At 33.9% G+C, this 13,145-nt stretch overlaps 1 protein-coding gene across 7 annotated transcripts in view; it reads right to left on the bottom strand.

Annotated features, from left to right (window-relative positions):
* RIMS1 (regulating synaptic membrane exocytosis 1) overlaps positions 1 to 13,145 on the bottom strand; it is a 491,301-nt gene that overhangs the window by 445,387 nt on the left and 32,769 nt on the right. The window lies entirely within an intron of this gene.

Here is a 13,145-nt window from a genome sequence, read left to right as displayed (position 1 = left end):
GAGGTTCAGGTTGGACTTTTGTTTTGCATATTGCGTTTTTATAAAATTATTAAATAATTAAAAGATACATTAAAGTGTTCCTAAGATTTGAAATTATTTCCAATGGATAGTAATTGCATGGTATTGGTTCTGGAATGACTGTGTTAGAATGGAAATCTGATTGGAAGAAAGTCCTATGAAACTCTTTTGAAACTAATTTCATATTGTATTTCAATACAATTTGTGTGTGTGTGTGTGTGTGTGTGTGTGTGATTGAGGAAGAGCTGATAGACATTTATTTGAGGGAAGTAAGGCAGCTAAAATCCTCTGCCTCACAGCATTTCTTCTCTCTGCCACTGGTATTTTGGTCTTAAAAAATTCAAAGGGAAATTATGTATCAATAAAAAAGTCCATTTCCGTTTCCAATGTAATGCAGATGGTCAAATACAGAGATGCGTGTTTCTCCAAAATAACTGAATACTTTGTCAGATAACTGCAATTACTATTTGTTGAACAAATAATATAGATTAGAGCATCTACTGTGTGCCAGAAACCATGTTTGACTCTGTGATATAAAGATCAATGACTCAGCAGATCAGAGTCAACTGGGGAGAAAGACAAGAAAACACACAGGAAAAAAAGTGGGATGATGAATGCCGAGGTGAAAACAGGCAAACCTACTAGGGTACATGAGAGGATACCGCAGGTAGAAGTGGAGTCAGAGGACGTTTCACAATAGACATAGCCCCAGAAATTAATCTACTTCTCTTTCACAATTTTTCTGCCCTTCACTGCTTCCTGTTCTATCCTCTTTCTCTTTAATCTTCCACCTTACTCCCCACTCTCCCATTCTTTATACATATCTGAAGCACTGATGATATGCCTTTGATAATAAGAAGTGCACATCACTAGAATGCAAATTCCTTGAGGGGATGGAGTATTGTTCATTTGGGTCACTGTTATATCCTTTAATACCTAGAACAGCGCCTTGAACGTAAAAGTACGTGCTCAATAAATTTTATTTCAAAAAGATATATTAGGAACCCAATGAAGAATTTTAAATTTATATTCCTTTTGCTCCTCTTTTTTTAATATTTTTTTTTCCAAACATGTCACTTTAAAGTTTCTTTCCTCAAATTAACATACTTCCCAATCTCACTCCACAAAATTTTATTATGGGATATTCTAACTTAAAAATACAGCGAGGCATGGTGTCACAAGCCTGTAGTTCCAGCTGCTCCGGAGGCTAAGGGAGGAGGATTGCTTAAGTCCAGGAGTTAGAGACCAGCCTGAGCAACATAGTGCACAGTAAAACTCCACCTCTTTTTTTTTTTAATTTCTATTTTAAGTTCAGGGGTACAAATGTAGGTTTGTTACACAGGTAAATTTGTGTCATGGGGGTTTGTTTTACAGATTATTTCATCCCTGGATTTTAAGTCTAGTATCCATTAGTGATTTTTCCTGATCTTCTCCCTCCTCCCACCCTCTACCTTCTGAAAAGCCCCATTGTGTGTTGTTCCCCTCTATGTGTTCATGTATTCTCATAATTTAGCTCCTACTTATAAGTGAGAACATGCAGGATTTAGTTTTCTGCTCATGCCTTAGTTTGCTAAGAACAATGGCCTTAAGCTCCATCCATCTCCCTGCAAATAACACAATCTCATTCTTTTTTATGGCTGCATAGTATTCTGTGGTTATATGCACCATATTTTCTTTATCCAGTCTATCATTGATGGGCATTTAAGTCAATTCCATGTCTTTGCTATTGTGAATATAAGTGTGCATGTGTCTTTATAATAGGACGATTTATATTCCTTTGGGTATATACACAGTATTGGGGTTGCTGAGTCAAATGGTATTTCTGTCTTTAGGTCTTTGAGGAATTGCCACTCTGTCTTCCACAATGATTGAACTAATTTACACTTCCACCAACAGTGTATAAGCGTACATTTTTCTTCACAACCTTGCCTGCATCTACTATTTTTGGACGTCTTAGTAATAGCCATTCTGACTGGTGTAAGATGGTATCTCATTGTGGTTTTGATTTGCATTTCTCTAATGATCAGTGATGTTAAAGCTTTTTTTATACGATTGCTGACCGCATATATACCATTCCAGGACATAGGCATAGGCAAAGATTTCATGACAAAGATGCCAAAAGCATTTACAACACAAGCAAAAATTGACAAATGGGATCTAACAAAAAACTAAAGAGATTCTTCACAGCAAAAGAAACTATCAATAGAATAAACAGACAAACTACAGAATGGGAGAAAATTTCTGCAAACTATGCATCCAACAAGGGTCTAATATCCAGGGTCTATAAAGAACTTAAACAAATTTACAAGGAAAAAAAAAAACCAAAGAACTCCATAAAAAAGTGGGCAAAGGACATGAACAGACACTTTTCAAAAGACCTTGTCTCTTAAAAGAAAAAATTCGTGGCATGTTGTAGAACATTTGAAAGTCAAGCTATGTTTTCTTGAAAGACACTCACTAGTCATCACTAATGACGAATTTGTCATTATTATTATTAGATGACAGATAATTTAATATGTCTGCAAATGGCTATTTTTAAATTCCTCGATACATGGTAGAGCCTACTTGTTGAAAATAAGGTTGCGTTTCTTTGGGTCAAATCTTGTATTACTGTCAGATTTTCTTGCTGTTCTCTTTTATATTTCATAAGCATATGTAAATTAGAGTTTGGATGTAAATGCCCTGTATTTAAATATATGACATTAAGCAAGTATTTCTCCTGAGGTCTTACATGACCGCTTTAAATGCAAAATAATTTGATGAAATTATTTAGGGCTTATTATTTTTGAACTGGAAAGCATTAAGTTCCTTAAGGGTCAATGTATTTGAATTTGGTATTTTAAATAGCAGTTATACAGGAATACATGACACCATGAATACAAAAATCTATTCCAAGTGTCAAAAAACACTAGTGTCAATAATATGTATTTAGTTATATCAGAATTTATTTCTATTTTTAGTGGCTTCATAATATAAAAGGGTCAATATGAGGCCAATCTCTGCTTTGCATATTGAGTGGATGCTGGTCTTTGTGCTTACACTGGTTCTGCTTTTAATCCATTCTGACTTTTCCAGTCCTGACCTTTACCTTAATAAAATCTAAACACTTATACCAGACATCTTCACATTTGGGCTGTGCTAACATTATTTCCATTTGTAAATCTTCAAGCAAGCTTCAGAGCATAGAGAGTAGATAGTTTTGATTTTTGTTATGAAAAGGAATTTTGAGTTTGTAAAAGAAAAGGGAAATCATAGAGGACACAAACTTGGACCTGATTCACTAAAAATCCAGTAAAATATTATACAGAAGAGCAACAGAAAATAAATTAAAGGAGCCTGGATTCTGATCATGGCTCATAGCCTTCAAAGTAACTACCTGTTGGGCTTCAGTTTTCATCTATAAAACAAGGTAAGAGACTGACTAATCTCTAGGGTCTTTCCATCAGCAGTAGAATTCTGATTCTATGAAATGTTCAGACCTTCTAAAATCTGAAAGACTAGCATCACAAAAATGATACCAAGTTTTATTGAATTTCAGGTTTATTATAATAACCTTCTTGTTTATCATGTTTGTTATGTTAATTTTTAAAATATTCTAAAATAAATTAAGATGGAAGATATCATATTTAAATAGTCTTGAAAAATGTCTCTAAATGTTAATTAGAATTTTTCTTAATGCCACCATTTAGCATTATTACAATACTCTTCTGTCCTTTTCTCAGCAGGCACAGAGTGAGAAATAGTATTGGTAGAAATGAGAATACGACAAAATAATGAACTATAAACATTTCAATAGGCCACCTAGTTTATTTTCTTTTTTACACATACATATTTTCATGTATTCACACCTTTATTCCCATTCACTTGGTACTTTTCAGGATTTACACGATAAAACCAAGTCTATCTTAATCTGACAATATTTGTCATCATCTGCATAATGTCATTGACCATTAAAATATTACTCATTATTTCCTCAAATATACAAATAAAAGTTTTCAAAACTAGACCAAAATACTGTTTGTTTGTTTGTTTTCTCGGCAATTGGAATACAATATTTCACACCAAGTTTTACAGAGTCTTGGAGCACATTAGGATCATTCTTATTCTTTCTCACGTGATGCCAGTCCCATTAATTTTAATATTACATGTTAAACATGATAACTTTCGTATCTTTTGCGGTCTCAACTGAACTTTTAGACAATTTTTTTATAATTTAGGGTTTTCAAAACCTCCCTCTAGTGCTGAACTGACCCAGATCTTTTATATTCTATCTTCATTCCATTCCAAATCTTCTCTGATTAAAATGGACTTTATGGGAACCAAGTCCTCTTTGAATAATTCCCTGCCTAAATACATGACAGGCTTTTCAGAATAGTATATACTGGTTTTCTCCCTTACTAAAAAATGTGCTCACTAACTTGTTAAATAGTCTTTTTTCTCTCCAATAATTTTCTTTATTATCATTTTCTCACACTTTTCCCCATTTGACTTCTCCAAATAAAATGTACTTTGTTCTAAATGTGGCATATAAGAGTTTTAAGCAATGCAAAATAAAGGCTATCTGCTCCCATGCTGTCACCTCTATTCTCTAATTACCTTCTACCTTCCTTTGAATTACCAAAGTGTTAGTCATTAACTCATGGAGCCAATACTGACCAATCACCAACTGTGTCGGCTCTATACCTGACCCTAGGAACACAGCATGAATCGAAACAGACTGAAGCTCTGCTCTCATGAAGAGTGCCCTCTACCAGGGAAGAAAAACAGGAATTAAATAATGATGCAAAAAACAAAAAACAAAACAAAACAAACAAACAAACAAACAAAAAACCAGAAAATAGACAGTGCAACCCAGACAAGTGCTAAGGAGAGGTGCCCACAAGCTATTATGGCACGCAATAGGACCAACAGCAAGATGCTGCCATTTCTCTCTTTACTTTCACTAACCAAATTCCACCTGAAAATGAAGCCTTTCAGTCTCTTACCAAAAAAGAGCACTATGTGAGCATGTTTTCCACATACAGTAAATTCTTGATGACACATTAACTTGGTAAAATTTTTCTTTTGAGATTTATTAAAATTGTTCTTGTTTCCTCTCTATTTTTCTCCAGGAAACATCTCATTCAAAATAAGCTACTCTGAGTCAATGATTTTCAACACTGGCTGCATGTTAAAATCATCTGGACGACTGTACTAAGCCCAGGTTCCACCCCTGGAGATTCAAATTCAATTGCTGCAGCCTGGGAATCAAGATTTTTAAAATACAATGTGCAGTCAAGATTGAGAAACACAGCTGTATGCAGCGCTCTCTAGAAATTCAAGGACTTGATGAAGAAAAAAGTATTAGCTAATTTTTAGTCAAAATGATAGATTAGTAAAGAATATATAGATATAAATGTTATTCTTATAGAAAAGAACATGTACAAACTAAAATTTTCTATAACTCAGTAATTAATATTGATTTTAATATACCTTCCATAGGATAATCAGATAAAAGTTGGCAAAAATAAATTCAAATTTAATCAGTTTAGAGGATATATGTAGAAAGATGGACTTTGAGCATTATTTCAAATAATGACAAGGAAAAACTATCAATAAATAATTGGTTAAATAAACATTGTTACAGGAATACGGTAACATTTAAAATAATAATGTCATTCCACATATTCTGAATAAAAGGATGATCGGGGAATATTGTTAAATCTTTTAAAAATCAGATTTCAAAAGAGTTTAATGAAATTATCTGTTGTACCTATTTGTATGTAAAGATGTACGTATAAATACTGATAAATTTGTTTATATATGCAAAGAATGAATGTCTGGAATCATCACATACTTTTCTGCAGAATGTGATTGGGGCAGGGCAAAGAGTTTGTCTTTTCATTAATACACTACCATATTGCTCAGCTCTTTAAAAAAATGAGCATGCATTCTATTATTTGAAAAATGTAAGATTCTGATTTCTGCAATTTCTGCAGAGCATACTAACTTTCTAGCTTATGAAAAATATAAAGACTCCTCCATGATTTCAACCATAAAATAACTGTAGAATTCTGTAAAAGATTGTGTAGTTTCAAAAATAAAATTGGCAAGTGGCGATTTATAAAAGCTTTCTGCCCACCTGGCAATTTAATTTTATTTTTCAAATATTATAAATTGATCTTTAATTTTTTTATTTTAACATATGCGGTTTTAGGATAGTAATGCTAATACAGTCCTCCTTTTTCAAAGTAATGATAAAGTTCAAAAAAGAAGAGCTAACTTGGTATGTAGCCAGAATATTAAGGAGTATAGATTTCCCTATAAATTAAACAATAACTTTCAGTACCATTCAATAACATATTTCCCTACTATGTAATCAAAAATAATCCTAACATATTTCCACACAGTCAAATTCACAGTCTTGTATTTCATACTGTATGCCCTTGAGAATTTCAATGAATTTTGTCTAATCAGTCAATTAATAACATCTGCCTTTACTCACCCAAGACTAGCCTTTCAATTCTAACTCACTGTGACTTTTTTTATTCATCACAGGATACACTTATACATATTCAACACTATTTGAGTTTATTATGTTACGCAGTTAACTGTAATAATTTTACAAACCATTGCACAACATTGTGCAGTAACAAGCAAGAAAATTGTGAATCAGTCAGGTCTAAATACTCCGAATGTCTTCATCCTTCAGAGTAACTCTGTTAAGTTTATATTTAAGTAGCCATGTTCTGTTAATTTAAAACAGAAGGTTGCTGAAGAGAGTAGAGTGGGACACAGGTATTGAGAAAGATTCTTGTATTCTCCCCATTTTCCTATCTTAGAGTGAATACACATGTGGATAAATTATTAATTGCCATTCATTTCTTTTAAAATATTTTCTGCCTTCTTTCTGTATCTCTAATCAGTTCAGATAAAGTTCACTTCGGAATGGCAGTACTTTGGAATGGCAATATGGCAAAGTGAAAAGAACACTGACTTTGGATCCAAACAGACTCAGGATATAGCTTGGTTTGCCTTTTGTTGGGTGTATAAGCTTCACTCTGTTTTCTAATATTTGAAATCAATGTAATAACACCTATTCATCCTTCTATTCTACACCCAGCACAATGCCTATTATCTCTGCTGGTCTAGGTGGTAGTTAACAAATATTATATCCTGATTTTGTAAAATGACCATGAAACATACCTATGTAGTTAAAATTTACATCATAACTAATACAAAAGTTACAAGGCTGGTGTTAACTTAGACGTTAAACACTTAGAAATGTTTGGGCTACTGTTATATCTTGAATTCTATAATAGGTTTACCCATTAACTTAATTGACGGGTATCAACTATATCCCCGAAGCAAGTAATAGCAATATTTGGTCTCTGATTATACTGAAGAAATGAGAGGCAGGTTTGGGTTTGTTTGTACAATGCTGAGCAGAGATCTATGTGAACACTTAAAAATTACATCAGCTTTATATAGATGACTTTATTGCAGTATTTTAATGTGTGTGATATTATTTCATACTTGGAAATATTGGGTCTTCAAATCTGTGTCATTATTCATGTGACCTGAGATGGAAGACTTTTGTATAGTTAAACATGGGAAAGTTTTCTAGAGGAGAAAAATATTTTTTATTTTAGCAATTCAAAATTCATATCTACATTTACTGAATTAATTGAGCACTTTACCAATTCTCTAACAGATTAAACATATAATATAATCTTTGATATTTTAAAAAGCACAAGAAGGGCCAGGCGCAGTGGCCTACACCTGTAATCCCAGCACTTTGGGAGGCCGATGTAGGTGGATCACGAGGTCAAGATATCGAGAGCATCCTGGCCGACATGGTGAAACCCCTGAACTCCAGCCTGGTGATAGAGCAAGACTCAGTCTCAACAACAACAAAAAAGAGTGTATTGACTTTTGAAAGTAACAGTTGAAATGGGGAACGAACAGAAATGTTCTGTTTTTTGATATGCTCGGTGGTTACAAGGATGTATTCACTTTATGAAAATGTATCAAGTTGTCTATTTATGATATGTTAACTTTTCTTTATGTATATTTCAGTAAAAACATTTCTTGTAAAAAAATTCACAGGGATAATACCTGTAAAATAATGTAGTTGGTAAGACAACAACATGGTTATCCAAAGACATAATCACTCAGACTAAAGCCAATCCTTAGTTTTGAAAGTTTTAACAAAGTCCTAATTTTATTTTAATGTCTAAATTTTTCTTTATTTATTCAAATTAGAATATGCAGTAATCCAGTCATTAACTTAAACAGCTGGACCATTTTGCACCTTTGCATTTCCCACAAATTCTACTCTATGACATTATAATTTGTAATATCAACCAACATTGTGGTTAAAAATTTCATCTAACTAGTCAAATTTTATATACCACATCAAATTGATATTCCAACTTAGTAGAACACCAATTGTCTATTAAATCATTGTTCTCAATTGCATTTATACCTAATTACCTTCCCTTTAGCAATTATTTTTCCCATCAGCCTTACCCCCATAATTCCTGTTTATATGTATTTTGTATTCTTCATCATATTATAAGCTCTAACCTAGGTCCCAATTACCAGATATTTAGATGGTAGAATTTATCCAATAGTAAAATAAAACTACTTCAAGTATGAAACATGCAAGTGTCTAATAAGACAAAACCACAATCAAACAAACAATTTAGCAGAAAGTGAGGCAAAAAAGAATACAATGGCAAGGAAAGATAGTTTAGTAAGATCTTTCAGGGAAAATGTATACACATGATTAGCTAATTACCAAAACAAGAGTAGAATCAGTCCCTCTTTTCTAAGCAGAAAAAGCAACAAAATATATCTAGGTAGTGTAATTCCTCAAATGCCATTTTAAGGAGTCCCAAAGGCCAGGCGCAGTGGCTCACGCCTGGCCAGCACTCTGGGAGGTTGAGGTGGGTGGATCGCCTGAGGTCAGCAGTTTGAGACCACCCTGATCAACATGGAGAAACCCTGTCTCTACTAAAAATACAAAATTAGCCGGGCATGGTGGCACATGCCTGTAATCCCAGCTACTTGGGAGGCTGAGGCAGGAGAATCGCTTGAACCTGGGAGGCTATGGTTACAGTGAGCTGAGATCACGCCATTGCACTACAGCCTGGACAACAAGAGCAAAACTCCATCTCAAAAAAAAAAAAAAAAAAAGTCACAAAAAGAGGTATAGTATTAGGCAGCATGTTGAGGTATGGAACTTGTCCTGTAACCATTATCGACAGGGGTGTCCTTACCACAGGGTGGAGATGACAGTGACGCATGCCCCTTTCCATTTAATATGGCTTAAGGAGACTGAGAAAGACAGTGCCCCCATCTAACCACATTGTATCCTGAGGAAAATCCTCACCACATAAGACAGTTGTAGGATCAGAAATTCTAAACTAGAATTCTAACACCTTTCAATCAATCAAAGAGCATTGCATGATTTTTTGCTTGTTATTAAATATTAATGCCCCTTATGAATTTATCACATGCTAGCCTATTAAGGTTAATTAGGAGTTGAACTCTAAAGAAGTTGGGAACTGTTTAGAAACTGTTTTAAATATAGAACCCTATCTCTGAAAACTGTAGAACATTACAAATGAAACATGAGTGCCTTGAGATCTGGAAGAGTAGGATGGAAGTTGAGGGAGGAGAGAGAGGCCCCGACAGTGGACAGGAGAAAAGTCCTAAATCTCAATTTAACTTATCTCACAAGTTAGCCCATGGGCAGATCTTGGGTGCCAGCCAATTAAACACCAATATTTTTTCAAGTTATTGTTTTTATGGAACATGTACATCTTAGGCATATTCCCATATTTTATTTTATTTAATTTATTCCTCCATGGAGTCTGGTCACTGCTCCTACTGAACACAAGAAATTACTGCTGAGAAAATAAGACGACTTTTCCAAGCTCATAATTAGCAGGCAGCAATATCCATTTCTGCTAACATCTACTAACATCCTACTCCATTTCTGCTAACACATAACCTAATATTCCTCTCATAGGAATAAACTATACCAGCTTTCCTTCTCCTCTTCCTTTTTCTTCTCTTTCTCGTCTTCCTCCTCCTTTTTTATATATACCTTACTTCATTCAAAAAGGATTTTGGGAGAATATTATTCAGCCATGAAAAGCAATGAAACTTTGATGTATGCTAGAAAATAGATGGACCTTGAAAACATTATTCTGGTTTTTGTTTTGTTTTGTTTTGTTTTGTTTTTGAGACAGGATCTCGCTCTATCGTCCAGGCTGGAGTGCAGTGCATGTCTCACTGCAGCCTAAACCTTCAGGGCTCAATCGATCGACCTGCCTCAAAAACATGCCACACACAGAAAGACAAATATTGCATGAGTGCATTTATATGAGTTACCTAAAATAGGCAAATTCATAGAGACAGAAAGTATAATAGAGTTACCAGGAGATGAGAAGAGGGGGGAAGAGCAAGTTATTGTTTATTGGGTACTGGGTTTTTCTTGAGGATCAAGATATAGTTGAGTATAGATACTGATGATCACATAACATTGCGAGTGTATTAATGCCATTGAATTGTACACTTTACAAATGCTTAAAATGATAAGTATTATATATATTTTATATATATATATATTAGTACAGTGAAAAATGACTTGAGGAAGAACTAAGAAATGTGTAAACAGCATTATGTATATGTGAGAAGTGGAACTACGTGGAAATAAGAGTAGGAAATAGACCGAAGTTGGGTGAGGATACATATGTACGCCACTGGATCCTATATAATGGTTAAAGGTAAGATGCGAATTTAGTTCTGGTTTTCTTGGCAACCAAAACAAAAATTTACAATATCCACAAAATGACAACCAGAATAATTGCTTGGGATAAGTGCTGGTAAAGAAACCAGAGAGAAATGTCATCAGAAATTCTCATAAAGGAAATACCTCAAGATGTGGTGGCAAGTTTCCTCAACTGCATTTGCGTAATAAAGACAAAAATAGGTTTCTTTATGGTTGCTATCTGTATTAAATGACTTTTTTTTTTACACTTGTGGTTCCCACTAGAGGAAGTATGATATATATACAAAGTTTAGATTTTGAATGATTCACTACTTATGAAAAAAGCCTTCAAAAACTTGTCATCCCTTTTTCATAAGCAAATTTGTTTTAATGCTTGCTAATTCAGTAGGCAAACTTCCTGTAAGGCCAAAATGCAATTCAGTAAATATCATTGTGCAAGAGGCCAAATCAAGTCTGTATTTGTGAATCACTATGCTCAGAACAATTGTCTGTAAAGTTTAATACTTGCATTGGAAAATAGGAGTTTGGAACTTTAGCTTCCCTTTGACAAGAAAGTAGCTAAATAATGGCTTGTATTGACGACCAGAGCTTTAGTTAACAACCTCACTGACTTCATTGAGACCAGGGAGAGGCATGTCTGCCTCAGCTGCACAGATGTCCTCTGATCCAGGACTTCTAGAAGAATGGCTTTGCTTATTGTTAATATGAATTACATGTGCAAATAATTACCCACTAAAATTATCTGATGTATGTCTCAGGAAGGGCAAATAAGTAATAAGTGCTTTTAAAAAATATTACAACAACTTATTTGTTGGTTTGTTTAATAAACAGTGGTACCTTTCTCTTTCTTGTTCTTAAGAAGGAATATGATTGACTATTTTTTGTGAGGAAAGACCAAATACAAAAGCAGAACTGCAGTTCATTTCATTGTGTAAATAGGCTCATTTAATGCCGGCTAGTTAAGCTATAGATCTAAAAGTCAACTGGAGAAAGCAGATGACTTATAGGAAGATTTATTCATATTGCTACTTAGTCTCAGAACATAATACCTCATTTGTATGAAAACATTGATGGAATGAGTTAATTCTCAAAAACAGAATACCCATTAATTAAATTTTACCTACATAAGCACCAAGAGTTTATTCATTTAATTATTTGGGTAGAAAATCTGTCTACATTACATGTGTCAATGGATTTTTTTTTTTTTTTGGTCATTTAAAAAAATTAAACATTTTATTTTGTAATAATTTTAGGTTTATGAAAAAGTTATAAAGATAGTAAAGACAGTTTAGACAACCCTTTACTCTGTGTCCCTTAATGTTATATATTACCAGACATATTGTACTATGAAATTGACTGTGGTATATGACTATTAACTAAACTACAGACTTTATTTGGATTTCACCAGTTTTTCTACTAACGTCCTTTCACAGTTCCAGAATCCAATTCAGGATACTACATTGCATTTTAGTGCAACTGATTTTTAAACCAAGAATTTCTAATGTGAATTAATCTTCTCTTAAAGACTCATGTTTCAACATTATAAGCATCAATTACACTAAACCATAATTTACTGATTCCTTTAGGGTTTGTTGAAATGAGTTGCATTCTTTGAATCTTATACTAACTGGCCCCAGACAGCAGTAAATTTGAGTACATTCTCATGTTTATGGTGTTTTTATTGTCTGTTTCTTCCCCTGGTGGCAAAATATTGTTGTTGTGTTGGTCATAGAGTTGAAGCTTGGAGTTGAAGTCAGAGTTGTGGTGCTTGTTGTTACTTATGTTGTTTGGCTATCATCCATCAATTATGAAGGATCAAAATCCAACAACCTATTTTGAGTTCTTGCTCTTAACCTCTTTGGATTTTCTGATACCATTGAACAGCGCTTTCATTCTTTAAAACATTTTTATTTTTCTCTTAGATTCAGTAACATTACAGTCTTCTGGGCTTACTCTTTAGCTGGCTCTCACCACCCAGCATCTACCTCAATCTCCAGCTACTCTTTGTCATTCTCCTTCCATAATGTAAATAGGCTATGAAGTTGCATCACTGACACTATTTAATTCTCTCTTCCACTCACCCTTTCCATGGCTTTCTTTTCCAGTCTCATGACTTTTACTGTCAGCAGGATCCTGATGACTCCCAAGTGCCAGTCTTAAATTTTAAATTACCTACTAGACAACTTTACCTAGATGCTAGCTGGCATTTCAAACTGAATATGCCAAAACTGAACTGATAATCTTCCCACCCATAATTGTTTTTTCTTCCTTCCTGTGTTTTCTGTTTACATTTATGATACCATGCTATCTCAGGTTAGCCGTGGTCAAAATTTTGGCATTTTCC

Source organism: Theropithecus gelada, chromosome 4, assembly GCF_003255815.1.
Source record: "Theropithecus gelada isolate Dixy chromosome 4, Tgel_1.0, whole genome shotgun sequence".
Lineage (NCBI taxonomy): Eukaryota > Metazoa > Chordata > Mammalia > Primates > Cercopithecidae > Theropithecus > Theropithecus gelada.
Note: the sequence above shows the minus strand (reverse complement) of the source record. Positions and strands in the feature narration are given on the sequence as shown.